The sequence below is a fragment of the Coturnix japonica genome, chromosome 24, assembly GCF_001577835.2.
Source record: "Coturnix japonica isolate 7356 chromosome 24, Coturnix japonica 2.1, whole genome shotgun sequence".
NCBI classification, from domain to species: Eukaryota; Metazoa; Chordata; class Aves; order Galliformes; family Phasianidae; genus Coturnix; species Coturnix japonica.
Window position 1 is genome coordinate 1,400,731 of NC_029539.1, and position 23,993 is coordinate 1,424,723.

A 23,993-nucleotide genomic window follows, 5' to 3' on the forward strand; every position below is an offset into this window, starting at 1 on the left:
ATGATATGCTTTGGGTTTTGCTGGGATTTCTATCCCTTGGCAACTGAGAAAAAAGGAGAGACAGCTTTTGATTTTGGAGCATGGAGGATTACAGCTCACTGGGCCACAGCAGAGCTGTGCTGTGCAGTGCCTAGATGGGATTCAATCCCAGCTGCTTCCCTTCCCTTCCCTTCCCTTCCCTTCCCTTCCCTTCCCTTCCCTTCCCTTCCCTTCCCCATCCCCAGAGCCTATCCAGATAGGTGGCTGCAGATCCTCATCCCTGGGTTGCATCTCCTTTCCAGGAACACTTTTCCCCACTTATCTCACACCCACAGACCATGGGGTTGCCCTTTGGTGGCCCACACATGCCATTGCCACCCTGCTTGGCCAGCAGGCAGCGATGGGCAGTTGGTGAAGCCTTAATACCCAGAGCTAAATTCCCAGACAGGCTGCATCCCCACTCCCCCTCCACAAGGCATGGGGAGAACACACCTCGGTCCTGCCTTGTGCCAAGAGCTTCAATGCAGAATTGGTTCCTCCCAGCATCCAAAAGCAGCAAGAGATGGTTTGGAGGAGATCCCTCTGACTTTCAGCTCTTTCCAATGCACGCTGACCTGGTTTTCCCACTGCCATCTGCACCGCTGCCCATTGGGGTCGGGTCGGGTTGTGAGTCACTGCAGTCCCCTCCGGTGGTGTGGGTTCCTCCAGGGATGTTTGTGGGGATGGCTGGGATGGACACGGTGTTATCAGCAGCCATTCCCCCACGCCGTGCTCTGGTGAAGCCTTCTGACTGGGGTGTGTGGGGCTGATTGGAAACCCAGCACATTTATCTAACCCATCCCCCAAAGCAGCTGTTGGCCTGAAAGGTGGCTGCTCCTTTCGAGCTCCACATTCCACCTTTCCTGCCAAGATTGGGGGAGAGAGGGAATAAAAGCTGCTCTCCTATCATTAGCAGATGATTGAAAAACCTTTCAGCTCCCTGAGCCAAGCGTGGGAGATAGCAGTCCTGCAAGACAGGAGCCGAGAAGCCCATAGCAGCAGATGGTGGGAAGAGGCAGGGACTCACCTCCATCTGCAGAGCCAACAGGGTTCCACGTGTGGCTTGGGGTGAATGCCACACCTGCAGCAAGTGCAGCAGGAGCATGGCAAAATTGCCACTTCCCTACACAGCTCAGTTCCCATCATGAACATATAAACGTGTGCACTGCTTTAGCTTGAATTTATCTTTTCATTGCTCTGAGTGCAACCAGCCTCACTCCTGTCCTTGGAAAGGAGGATCTCAGCTACAGATGTGTGCATGATGGATCCAAGAGCAGTCAGCTGCCATCCAGCTCGGATGGGCGGCTGTTATCACTGCACGCGCTCTGTTCCACGACAGCTCCTTTTCAGACACTCTGTTCTGACAGACTGAACAAGAAATTCCTCTTGTCTTCATTTTCCAAATCCAGACTGGAGTCAATGCTTCGTCCTTTTTGTGGCTGTGAAATATCTTGGCATTCAAGGGGCTCGTTCCCCCATCTGGGAGCTTTGCTTCGATTGCACTGACAGGGCAGTTGGACTAGATGGCCTTTAAGGGTCCTGTCCAACTCAAATGATGCTATGACTCTGTGACTTCCTTCAGCCTTGCCCATTGCTGCAAGCAGGGCTCCAACACCACAAGAAATGAAGGAAGGAGGGAGAAGGGAGGAAGAGAAATCTGAGCAGCCCAAACTAGAACCCATGGGCTCCAAAGGATTGGCAGCGGGGTGTTCGTCATCCCTGAAAGGAGTATGTAGGAGCAGAGCCAGAATTTGCTTTGCATGTGCTTTATACAAGAGTGAAAAACCAACCTGCTTAAAAACACAAAGAGCCAGAACCGCTGCTGACGTGAGCCCAGGCTGTGACACAGCTTTGGTTAAGGAAAATCCCCCAGGTGAGCACAGGGCACGCAGCCGCCCTGCACAGGGTGGTAGGAGAAGGTTTGTGTGTTTGCAGTCTAGGTTACACAGCCTTTCCATTTATCAGGGAGACTCTGTGGTTTCTTGTGTTTTATTATATTTAATGGGGTATTATTTTTTTCTTGCTGGCTGTTTGTTTGAGAAATTTCTCCCAGGGGAGCTCCTTTTTGATCGCTTGGTTGCCAGACAGAATGACATCAGACAGACGCTCAGAGGAATGATAAAAAGGCAGAGCCTTATTTCTTAATAACAGGCTCTGGCAAAACACAGAGTGGAGTTAAACACGCTGGAGAGCACCAGGACCTAATGCTGTATGGGGTGCAGGGCAGGGGGACAAGAGGGGCTGCTCTGCCTGTCCTGTGCATGGACACCCCTGTGTTAGTGGCAAGGGAGTTTGGTCCCTTTGGGAGCAAAGGAGATGGGGTGGCAGAAGGCATAAAGGTGGGCTTGTGCTTGCAGATTAGCTGGTGCCAGTGTGTGGCTGTGTGCATGGGGCACTGCTTATCAGTTCACTCTTTGTGCTTTCAGGATGTGCCCTCTGTGCTGCTTGTGGTGATCCATGGAATTTCTGCTCCCTTTTCCTCATTCCAGCAGCTGATAGCAAGAGTTGAACGAGATGGTCAGACACTCCCATTGGAGATGGGCAGCAGCCCAGGCACCAAGTGACCAAAAGTTCACAGAAGCCTCAATGCCCTATTACAGATATTGGAGAAACCTCCATGTTCCCAGTGAGAGCCCCTACGCAATCGGACACTGAGCTAAAAGCCATTCAACGCTATGGTTACATCTGGCTTTCAGTTTCTTCTTGCTGCCTTCTCTTCTTAAGTGGCTCATAAATTTGGGGGGGGAGATAAAATTCCATTTGGGCTGAAGTTGTCTATGTTTGGACACTCCTCAAAACTTCTTCATTTAAAGTAATGTAGGAAAGGGAGAAAAGGGCTCTGTCACTTCACATATTCTGTCATTCAAAGTCTGTGTTTCCCCTCACTTCCACCTTAGACTCCCACATCCAATTCCTACCCTACTTCTCAGCAACACCCATGAGAAAGTGCTGAAACCCACCATGCCCTGAGGGTTTGTGGCCAATTTGGACTCTCTGCTCTGTCAAGTAGGCTGAGATGGTTTCACCTCCTCCAGTCTTTTCTCATTTCGGAGGAGCAGTAAGGAAACCCAAGCAGCCAGCAGTGGGATCACAGCAGGGGCTGTGTGGGGTGGGAGCACTACGTGCCCAGGAGCCCGAGGACAATTTGCTTGGGAACAGAGTGCTGTTGTCAGCCCCACAGAGGAGAGCATTCTCCATTCATGCCCACGCCATTGTCCACCCCACGAGGAGCACCGCACCATGCCACGGTGAGGATGGCCGTCTGCACACAAGAGATGCACTGTGGTGGCTGCTGGGCAGGCAGGGAGGGGATGCATGAGTTAATTTGGCATAGAAAGGGGTCTGTAGGGGTCTTGTGTTTCCCACTTGGGTTGATACGTTGCTGGAGGGAGAATTCCCAGTTTCTATTTGAGTCAGCACAACAGACACCCCGGTTTGACGGGTGATACCTACAGGCAGAGTTTGGAGAGCTGAACCCAGCAGTGTTGGGGAGGTGGAGCAGTGTTTTGGAGCACTGCAAGACAGCTCTGCTGGCAGCCAGGGGCTGAGGGAGCTGCATGGATGGAGGGCTGTGCTGATGCTGCCCCAGGGACAACATGGTGACAGCACACAGAACAAAGCCTGATATGGGGCTTTGATAGCGATGCGCACCGGGAACCAGCAATGCTCTTTCCCCTGGTGGCACTGAATAAAGGCTGAGCAAAGTTCAAGGATAACACAGCCGGTGTTGCACAACGCTGGCAAAAGGTCCCCTCATGGGGAACATGCTGAGAGCTTTGAGGATGGGGGAAGGAGGAAAGCGAGTGATCCCACACTGCTGGCAGTGCCTACGCACCCCAATGCTGCTCCTGATGGCACTGCAGTGATCTGGGACTGAGGGATCCCAGGGCCCTCTGCCCTGTAAGAATGCATCCCTGGCAGGGTAGGCAGGGAGGAGAGCAGCACACCCAGCATGCAGAAATCAAGACATTCCTTTCTCCCCCTGCAGACACAGACACGAGGCTGGGATGTGCAAGACAGCTCCTTGTGCCCGCAATTTCGCCACGGCCAGATGAAATGTAGGAGATAGGCCAAGAAATGGGCTTTGATGTGCAACCACCACCCGGCTCCTCTCTGTTATTCCTTCCCCCCTGTGCCAAACCGAAGTAATAGATGCTTCCCCTCTGCCCCCACAATCCAAAGGTCCTTGCATGGATGAATTCATCACTCAGATAACTACCCACAGCCAGGAGATGGGAAGGCCAAGGTAAATACACACCCATCCATCAGCAGATATGTGATGAAGCTCTCCTTTCTTCAAGGAGTTCACCCCAGAGGTTCAACCACAAAGCAATGCTGTAGCAAGGCGATGGGATGTGTCCGATCAGCAAATTGCTCAGAGCCACCGAGGATGCTGCCAGCATCCCTGCCAACAGGATTGATTGTACAGCCCACATCTGAGGGGTCTGCCAGCCAAAATGGTCTTGCCCTGCAAAAATGAGAGGTAATGGCCTCACGTTTCACTGCACAGATGCCCAGGGACTGGGGGGTCACCATCCCTGGGGTGTTCCAGAGCCATGGGGATGTGGCACTGAGGGATGTGGGCAGTGGGCACAGTGGGGTTGGACTTAAGGATCTGAGAGGTCTTTCCCAACCTGAATGACTCTGTGACTGTATGACTAAAGCAGCCGGGACAAGGCAGACGTCATTGGCACACGGCCTATAGACAAACAAAACTGAACTACAGACCAGAAAAACCAGAATCTTTTTGAATCAAAATAGCCTCCAAAAGGCAAAAAAAAAAGGAAATACAAACGGAAAAGGAGAGTGAGACAGATTCCCATGAAGAGAGCAAAGCCCCGAGTGCATCCTCACCGTGTCTCCACATTTTGCCTTCCCACGGAGGGACCCTGGCTGATCTCCAGCCCCCAGCTGGGCACACAGCAAAAGATTTTCTGACGCGACAAACTGTCTGATCCCTGTAGCACAGAGAACTGTCTCTGGAGCAATGGGGCACTGAATAAGATGCTCTCACTGCAGGAAGCCCCAGACCAACTCCCACCCTCACTGCAAAGGAGCAGGAGCCAGATAAAAGCTTCTCTGATAAGGATGACCTGTGCTATGTCCTCCGCTGGCCTCTGGAAGATTAACTCAATGGGATGTGATGGGATTTGCTGTGGACTCCAAGGAGTGCTGAGCAGACATGTCCGTGTAGCAGCGTGGCCATGGGAGCAGTTGGCCAAAGTCAATGGCAATACTGTGAAAGGAACTTGGTCACTGGCTGTGAGAACAAGGATCAGAGCATGATGGATCTGAGAATGTAATGTGTTTGCTTGGAGCTGTCAAGAACAGAAATTTATTTGCTGTCAGGGTGGTGGCAAAGAAGAATAAAAGAGAGCGAGAGGGTGTAGCAGATATACTTCACTCCAGCTTTGTTCCACCCCACCCTTCAGCCCCAACCTTGGGTGGATTTGGGTTTCTTTGGACTGAGGAAGAGAAGAAATCAGGAGTGAAGTCAGGATCAAAGCCTTAATAAGTCTTTTGTACCAACACTGTGTAAGAAATAGGCACATACCAGAACATCTCCCTGCCACTTGGTGCCCATTTTTCCCCTGCCCTTTGCACATACCTTAGAGCTCTGCTCTGTGACTCTGTTGAGTTGGCTCCAACAATAGACATAATTCATATTTGGTGGGAGACCTGACCTCCCTCCCACCACCTCTGCAAGATACAAGTGCTCTGCCTGTAAATGCTGATACAAGGGAAACGAGCTGCTTGTAGCAAGCGCTCCGTGCCGTTCCCATTGGCATGTGATATATCACGATTAACAGTCTCTCCTTCACGATATTACCGGCCCCAACCCGTGATCTTGGGAAGAATTCAAAGTCCAGCTTATCAGCAAAAAAATAAGCTAGTTAAACTTAAAACAGCAAGACTCAGCTCAAGCTAGAGGATGATTTATTAAGAAACACGGACTTTGGAGACAGAGAGAGGGAAAGGAAGCCACAAACCCCACATACAGCCTGTAAAAGTTCCAGTTTATAATCTAACACGAGTGGCTGCACTGCTCTGGCTGAGAAATCATCTGGGATCCATCACAAGGTGGAGGCACACAGCTGCAATGAATTCACGGGTGGGAGCATCGCTCCCGTGTGCACAGCACAGAACAGGGCTCCAAGGACACAGCCCTGCTCGGGTACCCCAGGATGGGCCATGCAGGGGGTGAGGCTCTGCTCCCCTTGTTTGGGCACAGCCTGGCTCCAGCAAGACTTAACGCAACCTCCCTTCCAGCTACAAATAGCCACGGTGCTCCATCTGGGCAGCGTGCCATTGGATGCTCCATCTGGGCAGCGAGCCGTTGCTCCCTGCTAACCAGGCACAAATATTTCCCTTTGGTATCTAATGACTTGTTAAAAGCAGGCATCTCTATTACAAATACGGATCTGAATATAAAATCTCACCTCAAACAAGGCAAAGGCAAATGATGTACAATAATGCTTTACACTCACGTTTCTTTCTTCCTTTCTTTTTACGAGAGCAGAGCAAAGCATTTGAAATGAAGTGAAAAGAAGATATCAGAAACCAGGTGTTGTTTTTGTGAGCCCTTTTGATTTGGAAGAAACTCACTTTTTCCACTAGGAAGCTGTTACATCCCAAGCCTTTGGCTCACACTTCCAGAAAGCTCTGCAGGCGTTATTAATGACCACCAAAACATGAGGACCAAAGCATCTGAGCTGACACCTCCCTTCCTGCTGAAGGATTACACTCATTCATAAAATGCAAAAGGGGGAAGAAAAAAAAAAAGCCAATCTGATAGCATGAGCTGGGATGAAAATCATTCAGGAAACAAAGGAGCGAGGCTGGATTTCATACCTTCAGCCACACCGCTCACAGTAGGGCCTGGGATTTTAATGCAGCCTTTGAAACAGGAGAGAAGTAGAGTGTCTGGTGAATGGGAAGGGCTAAAGGCAGTGAGGGCACCAGGTAAATCCCTCTATCCTCCTCTCCAAGTCCTAGGGGTAACCCAGACCCACTGCTCCCCGTGTGCACCCTCCTTGCTGGGACCCCTCTCCCTGTGTTTGTGCATTCTTGTTTTACAGGGAGGGAAATGCCAGCGAGAGCCAGCAAACCTGAACTGAATGAGCAGGGAAGCTAACGAGCTGCCCGTAAAAACAGAGCTGCAAGAGCCTGGGGCGAGGGGCTGGCAGTGGAGGGGCCGTGCATTGGGGCTGCCATATTGCAGAGTGCTTCGACACCAAAAAGGGCCCCTGCAGTTCTGTTTGAGTGTGGGCTGCCTGCGGTTCCCACTTGCACGTTTGGGTTTTCCAGGTGCAAGCATTGCCATGTCTCCATGCTGCAGCTAAGGCTGTCTGTGCCAGCATCCCCTGCACGTGAGCACATGGCAAAGAATGGGTGAATGCAGATGCTGCAATACAATCCTGCCATGGAAAGATTCACACCCCACTGTTCTGGGCCCTTTCTATGCCAAAGAAATAGACCCACATTGCTCTCAACCTGCCAGCACTCCAGTGCAGACCAGCAAACACACGACCAAACCTGAGCAAACCTGCTGGGTGAGAGCTTAGCGAATGCAGACTGAACAACTCTCCTTTTTTGGTCTTGTCCTGTTTTACAGCTGGTCAGAGGACATGGGCAAATGTTCTCAGTGTGGCCTAAGAGCCAGGTGACACTTTCTGGGACTTTCCTAAGAGGACGCAGAGAGCAGCATTCGTTCCATGCCATCACACACTTGAACTCAAGAGGTTTGCACAAGAAGTCACTGACACCTGAAGGAAAAACCCAACCACTGGTCATAGAAGAGAACAGGATCATTAAGGTTGGAAAAGACCACTGGGTTCATCTCCAATCACCAAGCCATCCCATGCCCACTGCCTATGTCTCTCAGTACCACATCCACCCTCCCTGCAGGGATGGGGACTCACCACCTCCCTGGGTTTGGCACAGCCTCACCTGAGAACATCAGTTTCTACTCTTGGAAACACCCAGCTCCAAAGGAAACAAGCACTGCGATTAGAACCCTACTAATTCACACTGACATCTCCATTGATTTTGGGGTTCATTGGCCCTTGGAAACTCAGGAAAGTCAAGCTCAGCTTTGGGAAACACTGAGATAAATGCTCCTGCATTTCCAGCTGGGGCTGAACAGGTTGTGAGTCCCCACGCCCTGCACGGGGCTGACATCAGTTCCTCTTGTTTTTATTGCCCCAGGCCCAGCTCTGGCCCTGATTTTTAATTGCCTCGTAATTTCTGCAGCACTTAGAGCTTTTATAAGCCTCCTGCCTTCCCCAAGGTCAAGAATGAGTGCCCCCAGCTCCCCCGTTTTCTTAATCACCGAATAGTTCGTGAGCAGTAAAAGAGGAACGTGGATGCCATTTCCTCACACCGAAGGGTGCACTGCGGTTTAACGAAGGCAAAGGAGGGAAAATGATTTTGCAATGAAGAAATCTTGTAGCCTTCTTTGGGCGCTTCCATCTCTTGGTGCCAGGCAGCACCAGAAAGGTGGAGGTGCTGGGGAAGGATAGATGTCCTTCATGCTTTTGGGGGGGTTTGTTGTCAGACTCTTTATAGGGGCCGGTAGCGTTAAGGGTAGGTTTAACCCTGCCCAGATTGCCAGAATTGGGCCTGGTGGACTGACTGCCTGTGGGTGGTAGGAAGCAGGCAGGGTTTGACTTGCTTTCATTAGGAGCAGACTGAAGCTATATGAGGCTCTGAAGGAGGTGTAAGGACGAGTTGCAGCCAGGAGGAGTTTTCTAGAGAAGGTTTCCCATTCAAACAGCCCCCACACAGCCCAGCACTGATGGAGACAGCCCCATCCCAAAGCAGCACAAGGCCTGGTTTGCAGGCGGCAGCACATGGAGTCACAGAATCATAAAGGTTGGAAAAGACCTCCAAGATCACTGAGTCCAACCCCAACCCACCCCCACCATCTCTCAGTGCCACATCCCCATGGTTATGGAGCATCACCATGGATGGATGGTAACCCCCTACTCCCTGGGCAGCTGAGCAGTGCAGCACTGCTCCTTTAGCAGAGATATAAACTAAGTGAGAACTGAACGAAGCTGTCAAAGCATTTTGCACTCGGCAGAAAATGAACCTCCCCAGATGTCCCTAGATAGAAATACTGACTTATTTTGTTTGCACTCAGATTTCTCCCAGGAAAATACTAAGTTGGAGAGGGCAGAATTGTCCCTCCAGGTACCAGCATGGACAGAAAAAGCACAGTGTGGTCGCTGGATAACAATGACTTTGTGCTGCTGTGTTATAGCCCTAAACATAGCCAGCCCTACTGCAGTGCAGATAAGTTCATTGGGAGCTGACAGACACCAAATGCTTGCTTGATTTCATGTGCTAGGGCTGAAAAATCTCATTAGCATCTGAAGCACTAAAGAAAAAAAGCACTTTTCTAGCTCTCAGAGTCAGCAAAAAGCTCAAAGACGTCCAAGAGGGAATCAAAAGGCAGAAGAAACGGCAGCAACAGAAGCAAAATGAAACAGAGAGTTCTTGCTGAGCGCTGATGCTGGAGATGCAAATTGTGATTTGTGAACGCCTGGAGATGGAGAAGTGGAGGCCATCCGAAAAGGGAGAGAATAAATGAGACTTTGTATGAGGTCCATAGAGATAACTCAAAGCGAGAGCGAGCCGGTGTTTTTCCAGCTGAATAGAGTTCTGCCAGACAGCATTTTGCAGGCAGGTTTCGATGTGCTGAAAACATCTATTCAGGATTCTGAAAGCATTGTGCTCGGGGAAGGTGAGCAGCACCAAGTTGTGCCTCTGCCCCCTCTCAGACCCCGCATTATTTTGACTGCAAAGGGCTAAAAGTCACAGCTGTGATTTATTTTCCCCTTTCTTTCCACACTGAGCATCCTCATTCATGCAGTTGCCTGCATCCACACTCCCAGCCCACAGAGAATGATGCAAAAAGATGCAGGGAATATTCCAGGACTGGAAATGGTGGCTCACAGAGAGATGGGCAGGGGGTGGCAGGTCCTCGCAGCCCCCCCAGCTGACATCTTCAGGGGAAGGTTGGGCACGGAAACAGCACAACACAGCCAAAATATGCGGTGGTGCCGGCAGCCCAGGTAGGTGCTCGGGGAGGGATGTCCATAGGGTGGGCTGTGGAAAGCTGGCCGGCGGCTGCACAAAGCCTGCTGTGAGCCAAAGCAAACAGCTCCTGCTCCAAGTGCCTGCCTGGCTCAGAGCATGAGGAGAGGCACCGAGGCACGGGGTGAGGTGCTGGAAACAGAGCTGGGAGTGCTGGGGGCCTTAACCCTCACTCCTTAGGGCACTCCCAATGGATGGCATGGCCCAGCTGTGACCGAGGTGTGGAGGGTGGTGGGAGGCGATGGCTGGAGGCCAGCACCCCGCCATGAGATCCCCAACTGTTCTCCATGAAGAATGGCCCCTTGTCCTGCCCCGGACAAGGGACAGCCGGGTGGTTTTGGGGACAAAAGCATCAATTTGTAGAACCATCAACAAAGGAAGCACAACAGCCAAGGCAGACAGGGATACCTCAGCCCTTGGCATGGACCCAGCAGTGCCACAGACATCATTTCATGCTGGGATTCCTGCATGGCAAAGGGCAGCCGCCCTTTTTCCCCAAGCTCTGTGGGATGTATGGGATGAGTGGTGTGCTGGGGAGAGCTGGGGAGCAATTTCTCCCCAGCAAAGGCAGAAGATGCAGTGAGTGATGCTAAGGAACAAGCAGGCAGCCACAAAAGGAGCTGGACTTGGTGATCCCTATAGGCTCCTTCCAGCTGTGAACAGGCACTCACCTGCCACAGCCTGCAGCAAATCCCTCTCCTGCTGATGATCCTTGTACAGGATGGTCCAAGCACCAACTTGGAGCCTTGGGGTGGGAGGGTGAGGGTTGGGGTGAGCGTCCACTGGTGGGTTTGGGGGTATTTCCTCAGCAGCAGAAGTCAGTGAGACTGTGGGAGAGAGTAATAGCTTGTCATTCTTGCTATCAAAGCCACCAGCTATATGTTACATTTAATAGGACAGTTATCGAATGTTAAATACTGGCATGATTAAAAGCATATTTATAGAGGATTAACAGCTCTGTAATGGCTGCACGTCTGCTCCGAGGCCCTTAAATCTCCCGGAATATGTTTCTAATCATGTATACAATAACCATCTTAATAAATCAGAATTAAAGGCATGTTTGGGTGAGCACAGATCCCAGCCTGCACCTGGCAGCCTTTTGTAGATGGGAAAAAAAGAAAACCCCCAATTTCTCCACCAAAATACCATCCTATGGGGGCGTTTCTCACCCTGCATCACTCCAGGCCTCCTGGGATGGGCCTGGGGTGTCCCAGGGCATTGCATGTCCCGCTGTCAGCAAAGCACTGCAGCACAGCAAAGGCATTCTGCAAAAATAAACGGCGGGGCAGAGTTGGAAATGTTTATTTTCCAAGAGCAGGCCATTCATCCAGCGACACCGCTCTGCTCCACAGAGTCCCCCTCTGTTTATATGGGATGATTAATGAGACGCAGATTGTCTGTACCCCTGACGGATGCTGCAGTCACCAAGTATGAAGTTGGGAGTGATCCCACCTCTGCCTGGGCCATCCTGATTGGTCTGGAGAACTGATTTTCTTCCTGTTTCGTGCAATAAAACCCAAGATTTTATTGCTTTTTTTTTTTTAATTTTATGGTCTCTCCCTCTGCAATCAGCCCTCCTTAGGCTGCAACCTCTGCTAAGATGGGAGTGGGCACAGTGGGGTGGGCTGGGGTTGGATTTGGGGATCTGAGAGGTCTTCTCCAAACTGAATGATTCTATGGGTTGTTTCTAATTGCAGCTGAGTGGGACTGGGGGGCTATGGCTGATACCAACCCATGGGAGCACGCTCTAATTAGCCCCACTAATCAAACACCACGGGGGGAATCACTCTGCACGGAGACAGAAGAGCTGAAGGAAAGTGCAGGACACAAATTAATGAGCCCAATTAATAACAATAATAGCAGAGACATTTTTGCAATGGCTAAAAAGGGCTCGGATTGAAACCACCTTGAACATGTCACCACAACAATGCTTTTACACCCCTCCGAAATATGGCTGGGGGCAGCAGACGTTGACACATTTCTCCAGCACTTGAAGCTCAAATTGAAAAGCTGCCATTAACATTAAAAAAAAGGGGGGGGGAGGAGGAAAAAAACCCCAACTTTTAAAAGCTCCATACGTTCCTGTTTTTTTCCCTCCTTTCTGATTCACCCTTCCGATATTTTGCTTGGACTCCAGTCCTGATGCATTCGTCCTCCTTTAGCACATTTTTGGGTTGCTTCCACCATTGTTCTTGGAAACGTCTTTTTTTAAAGGACATATATTTAGATATACAACCTGGTCTCCCATGTTAAAAATCCTGCTTGAGGCTGGAAGGGGAAAGCATGCAGGAAAGTGAGCCAAGCCCCCAGCCAAAGCTGCTTGTGGTGTGCACGGGGTGTGCATGCAGCATGTGTGTGTATGAAGCTGTGTGTGCATCTGCATGCGTGTGCAAGGGATTACATGAAGGTGGGTGTGCATGCATCTGTGTGTGTGTGTGTGCAGGTGGTGCTGGGGGACCTCGAGGTGTCAGTGGAGTTGCTGGCACGGTGGGTGGGATGCTTGTCTGTGTGTGGCACAGGAGGGCTCTGTCTCCAGTGCAGAGACATCTCCCAAAGCTCTGCCAGCACAAACAGCAGGGTGCACTGCTCCAGCACTATAGTGGGGCTGGAGCATGGCCCCACATCTCCCATCACACCTCAGCAGCCCAAACTGGGCTCAGGGGGTCACAAGCATTGCCTTAAATCTTGCAGCACTCCTAAGTGTCTTTGCAGCAATGCCTTGGGCATGGTGAGGGGTTGCACAGCCTGCATGGGCAGCTGCACCCTGTGCCTTGGGGTTGGGGCAGGCTGGATTCAATAACCCACGAGCGCTCAGCCCGCACCCAAACATCTCATTTTGAAAAGCCAGCTCAGAGTCCAAGAAGCACTCGCAGGCTTTTCATAAACACACTTTAATAATCTTCATCAAGAATTTTAATACAGAGCGAGCTGCTTGCCAGGAAATGCATTTACACTGTCAGCTGCCGAGAGAAATGGCCCTGCACTGCTGCTCAATACCAGAAACACCCTCTCCTCCTCCCTCCTGTGCTTCCTTTCCTTCTCTTTGTATGAACGCGATGCTCATGGAGCTGGAGGGCAGGTGGGGTGCAGGCAAGCAGCACAGGGATGCTGCCCATCTCCCATTGGGATGCTGCCCAGCTCCATTTGGGATGCATGGACTCATGCTATGTCTTGGTTTTTTTTTGATAGTTTGGGGGTTTAAAGGCTGCAGGCAGCATTTTTCCCTCCCTCCTGCTAACCTGCAGTACTAGGGGGGCGGCTAAAGAAAGCTGGATATTTAGATTATGGGAATAACCAGGGGGTTGCAAGCTATGGATCTGGTTACAGAAGCCTTTCCTTCACAGCAAAGATTAATGGGATCAGAAAAAACGTCCTCACTGGCTGTGGTATTAAACAATTAAAGGGATTAGTTGAGGGTTTACCATCCGCTCGCGCATCAGGTTTTGGTTGCTGCCAGAGGCAAAATACCTGATTTGATGTACCCCGGACCCACAGGGCTGCTTATGGTGGGAATTGTGTTTTACAGCCTTTTTCCCAACAGCTGAAAAGCTCTGCCATAACGCTGTGTGTGCTGCTCTGAGCGCTGCGCCGTGCCCTCCCCATGCATACAAAGAACATCACAGCTCCGTGTCCCTGTACAAAGCACTGGTGGAGAACTCCTTATTCCCTCCAGGAACACCATCACCTCTGCAGCCCCATGGCCCTAAAGGGGAGGAAAATAAATGAGGTTCACCCCAGCAATGCCTTGAGCCGGGGGAACCCTAAAACCGAGCACATGCAATGAGTGGGACAACACAGGTGTCCTGTGCAGGGCTGGAAGCAGAGCTGTTGTACCTTGTTTGTGTTTCTATGGTATTACCCCACTGCTGGCTCCCCTCCCGCAGCCCCCACCAGCTGAATCTCGGTGAGGTTAATTTCTAACATGAAAAACGGCCTCCCAGGAGCGGCCGTGGTTGATTTAAAATAATAAAAATGGAAATCTCAGATTTGATGACTAATCCCAGGAGAGGGGCTTAAATTAGTGGGAACCAATCGGCCGCAAAAGACCAGAGGAAAATTCCTGCTGGACTTCTCTCCTCGGTCCACTCCCTGGCTTCATTTTCCATCCCCAGATCCTTCCAGCCTGCAAACATATACAGTGTTGCCTTGGCAACTGTGAGACGAGATATACATACACAAAAAAATGAGACAATCTCTTTCCTCAGCGATTGCCTGGAAGGTGGAAAATGGAAACCTCTCATAGCTTATAGCAAGGCCAGCCCATCCCCAGCACCCCAACCTGCCCCCAAATGCACCAGCTCCTATGGGAATGCACATGGCATCTTCACAAACATCCTCCTACAAATAACAGGAGGGCAGAAAACCAGGAGGAAATAGCTGGGTGAAGAGGAACACTCACACATCTCCTGGCTGCAACAGAGCAGGAACGAAAAGCTGCCTTCAGTACCCCATTACAATTGATAATATTGGGTTGGGATGATGTCAGGTTGGGATGATGCTGGGTTGCTATTTGCAGGACCAGGATGGCAGTGTTAGTACTGAGATGTGCAGGAAAAGTCCTCCAGGGACAGCATGAAACGCAAAGCTGTGATAGCAGAGGACGGTGCATCATTACTCAGAAAGTCAAGGCGAAATTTGCTTTGCCAAGGTGTGAAAAACATTTCTATCTGAATACACAGTTTCTCTCCAGTTTTGCAATTCCCCGTGCACTTGGGAACCTGAGCCCTATTTGTGGGAGCGGTTGCTAAGGTAAGCTGCTCTCTGCCATCAGAGTGTGCCAGTTCTGGGGCTTAGAGAAGATGAAGTGAAAAAAAGGGTGGGAATGTGTGATTTGATCTGCTTTTTAAGTAATAACAGCTTCACTGCAAAGCTGTAACCCGTGGGGTGGAGCAGGACCAAGAGCATAACTCCCAGAGAAGAAAAATGATGCCCTTTCACATGCTGGTAGCGTGTTATCTTTAAAGTCAGAGGAAGATAAAATAACTGTCTGCAACTATCACCACCTTTCATCTGGAAGGATTCTTGCTCCGTGCACATCACTGCTCCTATGGCTGCAATGGGGCCACCTTTGGGCTGGAATGCAGCAGTGGCTGCACAGAGCAGACAGGGCTGCAGGATGAGAGGGGATATTTAAGGCATGAAGATGAGGGTCATTGATGACACCCTCCCTAGAAAAGACACCAAACGCTGTGCAAAGATGCAGGTGAGGGCTGAAGCAGGGGCAGCACATCATTAGAAAGCAGCAGCTGGAGCAGGGATGCTGGACCAGACGTGTGCCGAACCCCACTATCCCTTTGCTCCCTGTATTTCTGATTATGAAGCATCACAGCTTCCCACCACAGGACCCGTTCCACCTCTGAACAACTCTTCCCTTTAAAGACTTGAGGTTAGAACCATAATTCCTACCCCAAAGTGAGGGGTTTACTTCCCTGCAAGGGGATGAACTCCAGACCCTGAGCTAAACTGTGCTCATTGAGGCAGCTCTTCTCCCTGGTAGCACTGATGATGTACAGAGGAACCCAACGCTTCAGACCCACTGACTGCTGGGCATACAGGCCTGGTACCTGAGTCCAAGTGCAGGTGGAATTTTAGGTAGTTGGGATGTGTTTCCTCAAACTGGAATTTGGGCTGCAGTCCAAGACTAACACCCCCAGTTCCCCTCCCACAAATAGTGTCAAGGGCTCTTTAACGACCACGAGTGGTCTAGGCCTGTTAATGTCTTATCCATAAGTTATTCAGTATTTCCTTTTAAAGACAAAATAGTTGGAATACCTCTCTTTTTCTCTTCAAATTGCAGTCGTGGCGGCTGAAAACGCAGCCTCTGCACTATTTCCATATGTGGCACCAATGCTGAGAAACCTCTGTTCCATGGAAGTCCCACCTCTTGGATTTTTATGGGAAACTCCAGCATTATCAGGTTTATAGCAGTGCTAATACCCTGAGATAAGGGCAGCTCCTCTCAGCCCCAGTGCTCAGCGTGGCTGGGAACTGCAACTGCTGAGTCCTGCAACTGCTGCTCACATCCCCATGCAGACCAGGAAGGGGTTTTGGGGTGGTCGCATCCCCTGTGCCACATCCCAGACACCACGAAGATCCCCAATCCAACCCCACCCCACCCCACCATACCCACATCCCTCAGTGCCACATCCCCACAGCTCTGCAGCTCACCGAGCAAATCCTTTGTTAAGATTGGAGGATACAGCTGAAAACTGTGGCTCTTTTTGGCTCCAAAAGGGTAACATTTTCCCAAGTGCCAAAGAGCCTTTAATGCTGGTGGGATTTAGGGCTTAGTTTCTTAAGCAATTTGGAAACATGTTCCGGGAATGATTCTCTCATGTCACTGCAAGGGTTAGTGGATGAACTGACACGAGCTTAGTGAACACCAACAAAGATCTCCTCCTTCCTTGCAAGAATTATTTCACATGGATACTTACAGGTAATAGGGATTAGGTTGTTGCTTAGATGGTCCCAGTGCTGTGGGGCCCCTGGTCTGATATGAGCTGCTAATTGCTACTGCAACATTACCAGCACGGCTAACAAAGTGCCAGGAGAAGCTTTCCATCCATCCAGAGCACAGACACCATCAACACAAGCAATTGGGACCCCAGAGATAAATGGTTGGGAAAGGAGACAAGTGACATGGCCTGATGTCCTGCCTTGTGCTCAACACTATATACATATATATACACACACCTTGTTGTTCCAAACAGCCCAGGGACAGGGGTGTAGGCAAACAGGCACAAAATCAGCTCTTCTAAGCCTTCACGTCAAAACCACACACAAGGAGGCATTTTCCCTGCCCTGTTTTCATGTTTCTTGACAGCAATGGCAGCAGCTGCAGTGAAAATGGAAAGGAAAGGCCTGGCCCAGAGCTCTTTGATATGTTTGCAAGCTCTCCTGAACGCCCGTTTGCATTTGGATTGATGATCTGGGTCACTTCGTGGCCTGTCAAGAAATATATTTTGTTTTTATGAAAAATGTCAGCGAAAAGAAATATTTCCTTTGATATTTCTCTTTAAAAGGTTTCAGGCTTCCTTTGAAAAGAATACGCCTGAGCCTTGCGAGAGAAGAAACATCCAGCGTAGGCATTTCTAACAGAAAACATTAAAATATTTGTTTTTCCTTGGACCCCCCCATCTTGTCTTCCCCCTCCCTGTGCTTGAACAGCAGATTGTTTCCATTCCCAGTTTAGCAAGTCCCCAGCTCCACTCCTGCCAGGTGCTGATTTCATGTGCCTGCAGAAGCTGAAGGTCCAAAGACCCCACAGGTCAACCCACAAGGACACATCCCTGCTCGAAGCCACTCCATTGCAAATGGGTGACGGCACATCCTAGGGCAGAGCTGGGATCTGAGCATTGGGATGCGCCATCGAGGACCTGGAGGATGCTCTGGGTGGCACCTTTGCTTGTTCAGCTCCGCTTTGTGCAAACAAATATCCTTTGGTCCCAGTGGAGCACACATCCAGGTCCCAACTTTTCCACCTTCAGAGGCTTAAAATGAGGCTTAAACATCAGGAGAGGCACCGTGCCTGCTCCAGCAGGACCTTACAGCAGTCCCTCCCTGCTTTAACAAGAGATTGCCAAGGGCAGCTGTGACTGCTCCTTGCCCATGCCACCTCCCCATACAACAAGGATCCCGACCCAATAAGGGCCGTGGGCTCCCAATGAATGGCACCATTGAGATGCCCGCTCCCAAACATATCTGTGGCTCCAAATCACTGCAAAAAATGATTTTTTTGGATGGCTCGAGCCACCGGTAAAAGTTTCCCTTGTTTTCATCTTCCTGGTAGCTCCCAGCCACAGCAGCACAGTGCTCTTCTCCTGCCAGGCTTGCCAGAAAAACAGGAAGGGCCAGAAAAAAGAGTTGAAAAATGACCTAAAAAAGGCTCTGAGCAGGGCATCGCTGAGTACCGCCCTCTGCTGGCACACAATGGGCTCTCAGCATGACCCTATGGAGGGGAAATAAGGGGAAGATGCTGCCTGGCCACATCAGGTACATCTGCCTATGGGATGCAAGTAGCAAAAGGCACGAGCTCACACCAGCTCTGCAAATTGTTCCAAAAGGAAATGGGATGATCCGGAGGGAGTAAAAATAGTCCTTTCTGGACACATTTTGGGTGAGCCATCCCAGTGCTGGTTCCTCCCATTGCCTATGATTTTCTGATCTGAAGTAGATCTCCACTTCCAAATTTCCATCTTTTCAATTCAGTTTGCATCAGAATGGAAAAAAAAAACACCAAACAATTCCCCACCGCCTGAAGCAAGATAAGAAACACTCCAGACATTTCACTAGCTGAGAAAAACCAACAAATTCATTTGGATTGAACCACAAGCACTTTCTTCATTATAAGGCTTTGAGGAGCTGCCAATAAACCACAGCAAAAGCTCTTCCTGCAGGCTGGGCTGCACATACCTGGCTCTGGGATGCTGGAAGGACACAGAGCTTGAGGCTCACTGAGATCTGTGCCCATCTGAGGTGCTCAGGTGGTCCTTGCAGTTACTTGTATAAAGCTACTGAGATGCCAAAGCCCCAAAGGGGTTTGGTCTGGGATTCCATTGGAGCAAAGCTCTGTGTTTTATAGGACTACAGTCTATTAGCTCATTTATAAGGCAACGTTGAGCTGTTTTCAGGCAGTTGGAGCAACGGGAAGACCAGATGGCTTTGGGAATGAGGGTTGGTTACCTTTGCCATATGGGATGAGGGTGCCAGCTCCGATCCCTCTGCTCCAAGGTGATGCCTTGCAGTCTCACCCAACCCTGGGGTGCGGGAACTGGCTTGGTGGGAAATTTGGGTGGGATTATGCTTAAAAGGTGCATGGGATGGGCAGGCTGACATCACCACTTACATGGGCTGTGGATGATTTAAAGCAGGCGTGGGGCTGGGTGGGTCTGGGTGCAAATTCAGTGGGGCCTGGAGGGAGCCTGGTGCCAAAGCACAGCTCCAAAACCAACCTCCTGGAGCCAGCAGGGAGGTACTGAGTGAGGGCTGCTCTAAAACACTCAGCAAGCATCCAGTGCCACAATAAGAGGTAGCACCAGTAAGGATGGATCACTATAAACACTGCATTTTTGTTCTTTCAACCATTACTTGTCCTCAGAATGGGTTTGCCCAAGCAGAAAAGGAGCCGAAGCGTGGAGGTGAGAGCAAGCTGGCTTCCCTTGGAGAAACAAGAGAGCAAAGGCAGAGCGTGTGTGGATAATTTGAGGGCAGAACATAATGGGTTTGTGGCCACGGTGGCGAGAATAGCAAGAGGAAGGGAAGCAAAGCAAGAGGAGCACTCAGCGCGGGTCACAAATAGCTCAGAGCTTTCAGGCAGTAAAAACAATAAATCTAAACAGAATGCTTTGGGTTATGGCAACGTTTTCTCCCAGTTTAATACTGCATTCCATTTAGTTTGTCAAAAAGAAGGGGGGGAAGGAGGGGAAGTTAAACTTACCCTTAGGAAAACACACACACATTGGGTTTACACAAACATACTTGGTGAAGAAAAGGTATTGGAATATTGGTATTTCCTTTGCGTTTGTTTCAGCATCTGTCTCTGCAGATTGGACGCAGAGCAGCAGCGTTCCCCTTCCATTCCACGTGTGTTTCTCCATCAGGAACCACAAGGCAGGCTGGCGGAGCGACGCGGGTAACATATTTCAGCAGATATGCTTTTAAGTTTATTTAAACTTCAAAGCGGGCCATGGTGAATGTGATTGCGGAGGAAGGAAAACACGGGTGGTGCTGGAATCCCTTTCAAAGCCAGACACTCGGCGTTAGTGGGATCTGAGCACACATTTTTCTTCCCCTCCTGCACATTGCCCCCAAAAGCCCTTCTACTTCACTCCCCTTCAGATTTTCAAGACAGAGTTAAGCATCATTCCATCCATTGCCCTTGGTTCCATCCATTCCCCTTGGTGCCAGCTCCTGACACTCTCCCAGTTTTATTTGCAAAGCTGTAATTACCATCTCCAATAGAACTTGGCTGTTCTGCATCCCCCAAGCTCTGCTTTGCTCCGTGGTTCTTCCACGAGGCTTCCTCCCTCCAGAAGGAACTACTCCCACTAAAATCCCTGCTCACACATCCTGAGAAATGTCCATTAAATCATTTTTCCAATGGAAGATTGTACTTTCAATTAACCAAAAAAAAAAAAAAAAAGAAAGAAAAAAGAAAAGCTCACAGAAAGCATCCGATTTCCTCAAAAGCGTTTAACCTGTTTTACTGGAAAATAAAGAGACCAGAACTTGAACGCTGAGAAATTCCACTTTGAGCAGAGAATGACCAAGTGTTGCTCACCAATACCGTATTTCTCTTCCAGCAAAAGTCACCGTTTTCCTTTTAGCTTTTTTCCCTGACACATCACAAATCAAATTTTCCCTGGGCAGGCAGCACGTGGACCTTGAGTTTGCATTCAGGCCCCTACGTCAGCCTGGAGACACGCAGAGCCATGGGTCACAGCAGCCTGGATGTGGATCTAAAGCAGCAACATCCGAGCATGGCCACATTTATGGGACCACCAGAGCACATTACAAGGGCAGAGCTTTGCACCATTGTGAGATGAGCCCTTTGTGCGAACAGGGATGCTGTAGACACAAGCAGAGCAGTGCTGTTGTCCTACTTCCTTATACTACCACACACTAGTATAAACATGCATTTTTCCCCTTGCATTCTCTTACTATATAGGACAGAAGGCTGACTTCACTGTGATTAATTAAAACCCCCACGTTTGCAGGGTTAATGGCTTAAAAAGCTTTAGATTCAGCTGTTCTGAAAACAAATCTCCATCTTCATCGCCCCCAGAAGCTCCTCAGCTCAACCATCACTTCAGTCCCCCTGGATATTTCATGTCCTTTCCCAGGGACACTATTTTATTTCTTCCCACAAAGGCAGCCTATGCATATACCTGCTTGTTCCTGATTGTTAATGAATAATCCTGAATTATCCATGAAATGCTAAATGGCACCATGACCTCATCAGGCATTAACCAGACATGAGACAAGCTTAGCAACCATCCAAACACAGCCCAACCTGAGGAACGCCTCACACCAAGAGGGTCTTTCTCAAGAAGCAAGAAGGCTGAATTCCCAGCCTGGCAGGATATAAACCTCTTGATGATAAGGCCATCAGCACTGGGAGAGATGAAGAGGGCTGGGGTTACAGTGGGGCTGCATGAGTTGCACTTGGGATCTCACTCTGCAGATGGAAAACCAAAACACACGGAGGTTTGGGCCCAAGGCTGTGCAATAAGCCCAGCCTGGTGCCCTCATGTGGGCTCAGACCAATGGAGCAACCTGTCTTGGTTTTCCTCACCCAATGGAGCATGTTTTGTCTTGGGTTTCATGCCCCCAAGCATTAGCTGCTGGTGCTCCCAAATAGGCACCTCACCTCCAGCAATGCGTCTCTTTCAAACTGCAATACCACCTACATATCACAGCAAAGGGTCAGCACTGGGGAAACTGAGGCACGGGGGATTCAGACCTACCCAAGACCAGAAGCAAACCCTGCAGCAGGGGTGGGCATTTCAGCTGAAATAATCCAATTTAATCACAAAACCATTTCTCCCTCCACCCCAGGAGCCTGGTGTGCTTCATTCCCTTTCCCAACAGAGCGAGCACGAGCTGTAAAATCAGGATGGTTTACAGTTATCTAATCATCAGCTTTTCAGTCCCTAGACATGCTGGAGCCAAAGATTTGAGTCCTACCAGGGTTCAGCACAATGATGTTTGGCTTTAGGAGGTTCCCTTCTGCTGAGTGCTGTAAACACCAGCTCTGCTCTGCACTGGGGAGATGGTTAAAGGGATCATACAGGTAAAAGAACCGCAGCCCCACACTCATTCTGTGCTGTTTTGAGGCTATGAGCTCTATGAACTTCACCCACTGCCCAACTGATGTCCTTACGCTCCACTTCCTGCAGAGCACTTAGGCATGTTCACGTGTGCTTTGAGACAGGGGCCTCAGCAGGGAACATGCTGCTAATTTCATATTTAAATCGACCCCAGCCCTGATATCCCATGCCCTGAGTGCTGACCCAATGGCTTGCACAACCCTATTCTATATCTGGAGGAAACGCAGTGATTAATGCTAAGCCAAACACTTTGGCAAGCTGTTGTGAGAAAATGATCGTGTGAGGCAGAAAGTTGAGAAGTTCTGAAGTTATTAGCTTGGCCATTCTCAAGTCAACTGCGCTCTACCAGCAAGTCCTTGAGCACAGCCTGCTCCTTCTGTGCTAACCATTAATTCCTGCCTGAGGGCTCTCACTGACCAGGAATGCAATCAGTGGGAAAAGCCAACACCCATCAGGATGCTCTCCTTCACAGAGTATCTCCTTGCATTTCAAGACAGCTCAGAAGCTAAGGCTGTATCTGCTTAGCAAGACTTACGCTTGCTATTTAGGGATGCCATTCCACACGCAGGCTTTTTCTGCTGGAGCCACGCATTAATCATGCCTAAAGCAACCAGCCTGCAAAATGCAGAGGTGGGAAGGAAGTTCCTCTCCTGGTGAGGAGCATTTGGGGAAGAATCTGGTTCATTTTATCCTGTGCAAAGCAGGGATGTCACAGGGCATGGACAGCCCTGGCACAGAGCAGCTGCTATCTCCCAGCATCTCTGCACTGATTGCAGTGCCCTCTGAACCAGCACCAGAGAAAAGAAATCAGATGCAGATCAGTTCCAGCACACACTTGTGCAACACATGTTGGGCTGACTCAGCTCGGAGCATTTCTTAGGAATTATGTCCTTAGGTACAAGCTGTCTTTAAAACATTGGGGAAATAATCATTCCCTTCACGAGGGGCAGAAGAAAGAGCTGAAAGTGATGCTAATTCTCAAAAGTCGATTGGGAAAAAAAACCAAACAGTTGGAGAGTCAATGAAGCAACAAGCTCCTGGTCAGCACAGATGGGAAGGGAAGCAGGAAAAGGGCAGCAGATCGGGGCACAGCTGGGATCGGAGGATTGCAGGGCTGAAGCCTTGCAGCACAGGGAGTTCAAGAGTCTGGGTCACAGGGACACACTAAGTGGATTTAAGGGAATAGGGCTGATGCAAGTCCCACGCTTTGGGCTTGGAGGAAGGGCTGATTCACGCCGAGTCACATCGCAGGTCAACCCAGGGGCTTGGAGAGGACCTGCATGGAGCAGCTCCAGAGCCAGCTCCAAGGCAAACACTGCTGCAGTGTGACCCACTGCATGTCATGGCAGGGTGTGCCCAGAAAGGATGGGAGCTGATGGATATGGGCTTGAAAACCAGCCTGCAAGAGAAAGCTGCTTCAGGAAGACAGCACAAGTGGGGAACAAACCTGCTGGAGGAAGCGAAACACAGAGCTCAGCAGTCCCTGTGTGGCCAGGAGGATGCAGGGGTGGTGAAACAGGCATATGGGATACAGGAATGGCCCTACAAATAGCTTGGGGTTCTGCTGTTGGCTTCCTTTGCTCCTGCCTGCTCACCTTGGTCCCATAGCAAGGCACGGCCACTGGCTTGCTTTCCAACCACAGCACTCGCTAAATACAAGGACAACTGAATGGCACCAGCCCCAAACTGCAGCCCAACCCCATACAGCCCCAGCTCCAGGCACGCTCCCATAGGCAGGAGTTAAGCAGCAGCCATCTCTGAGAGCTATAATATAGTAATAGGGGGCCCTATGGGGTGGCTTCCCCTGTCACGGGCATAGGTAAATCTAAGTAACCTGTGACACTATATACAATGCAGACCCTATGTAGAGATGCCCAGCCTGGTTTAGGCTCCGTGTAGACAACCACAAGCAGGATCAGGCCATCAGGGAATGCATTGCATCCTTTCCCAATGCTGGCTTGCAACTACTGGCTCGAAAGAAGCTTTAAAATAAAATAATAAAAAAGCTGAATTCCAGTACATTCCATTACAGCATACAGTCTCAGA

General features: G+C 50.1%; 1 protein-coding gene across 2 annotated transcripts in view; it reads right to left on the reverse strand.

The window, feature by feature from the left end:
* The window catches only part of SNX19 (sorting nexin 19), an 89,338-nt gene that overhangs the window by 11,429 nt on the left and 53,916 nt on the right, over window positions 1–23,993 (reverse strand). For both annotated transcript variants that reach the window (XR_004309620.1, XR_004309619.1), the window contains exons 12-13: window positions 10,791–10,946; window positions 472–4,486 (exon numbers count right to left, since the gene is read on the reverse strand). The gene's annotated coding sequence lies outside the window, so the exon portion shown is untranslated. The remainder of the gene's footprint in view (window positions 1–471; window positions 4,487–10,790; window positions 10,947–23,993) is intronic.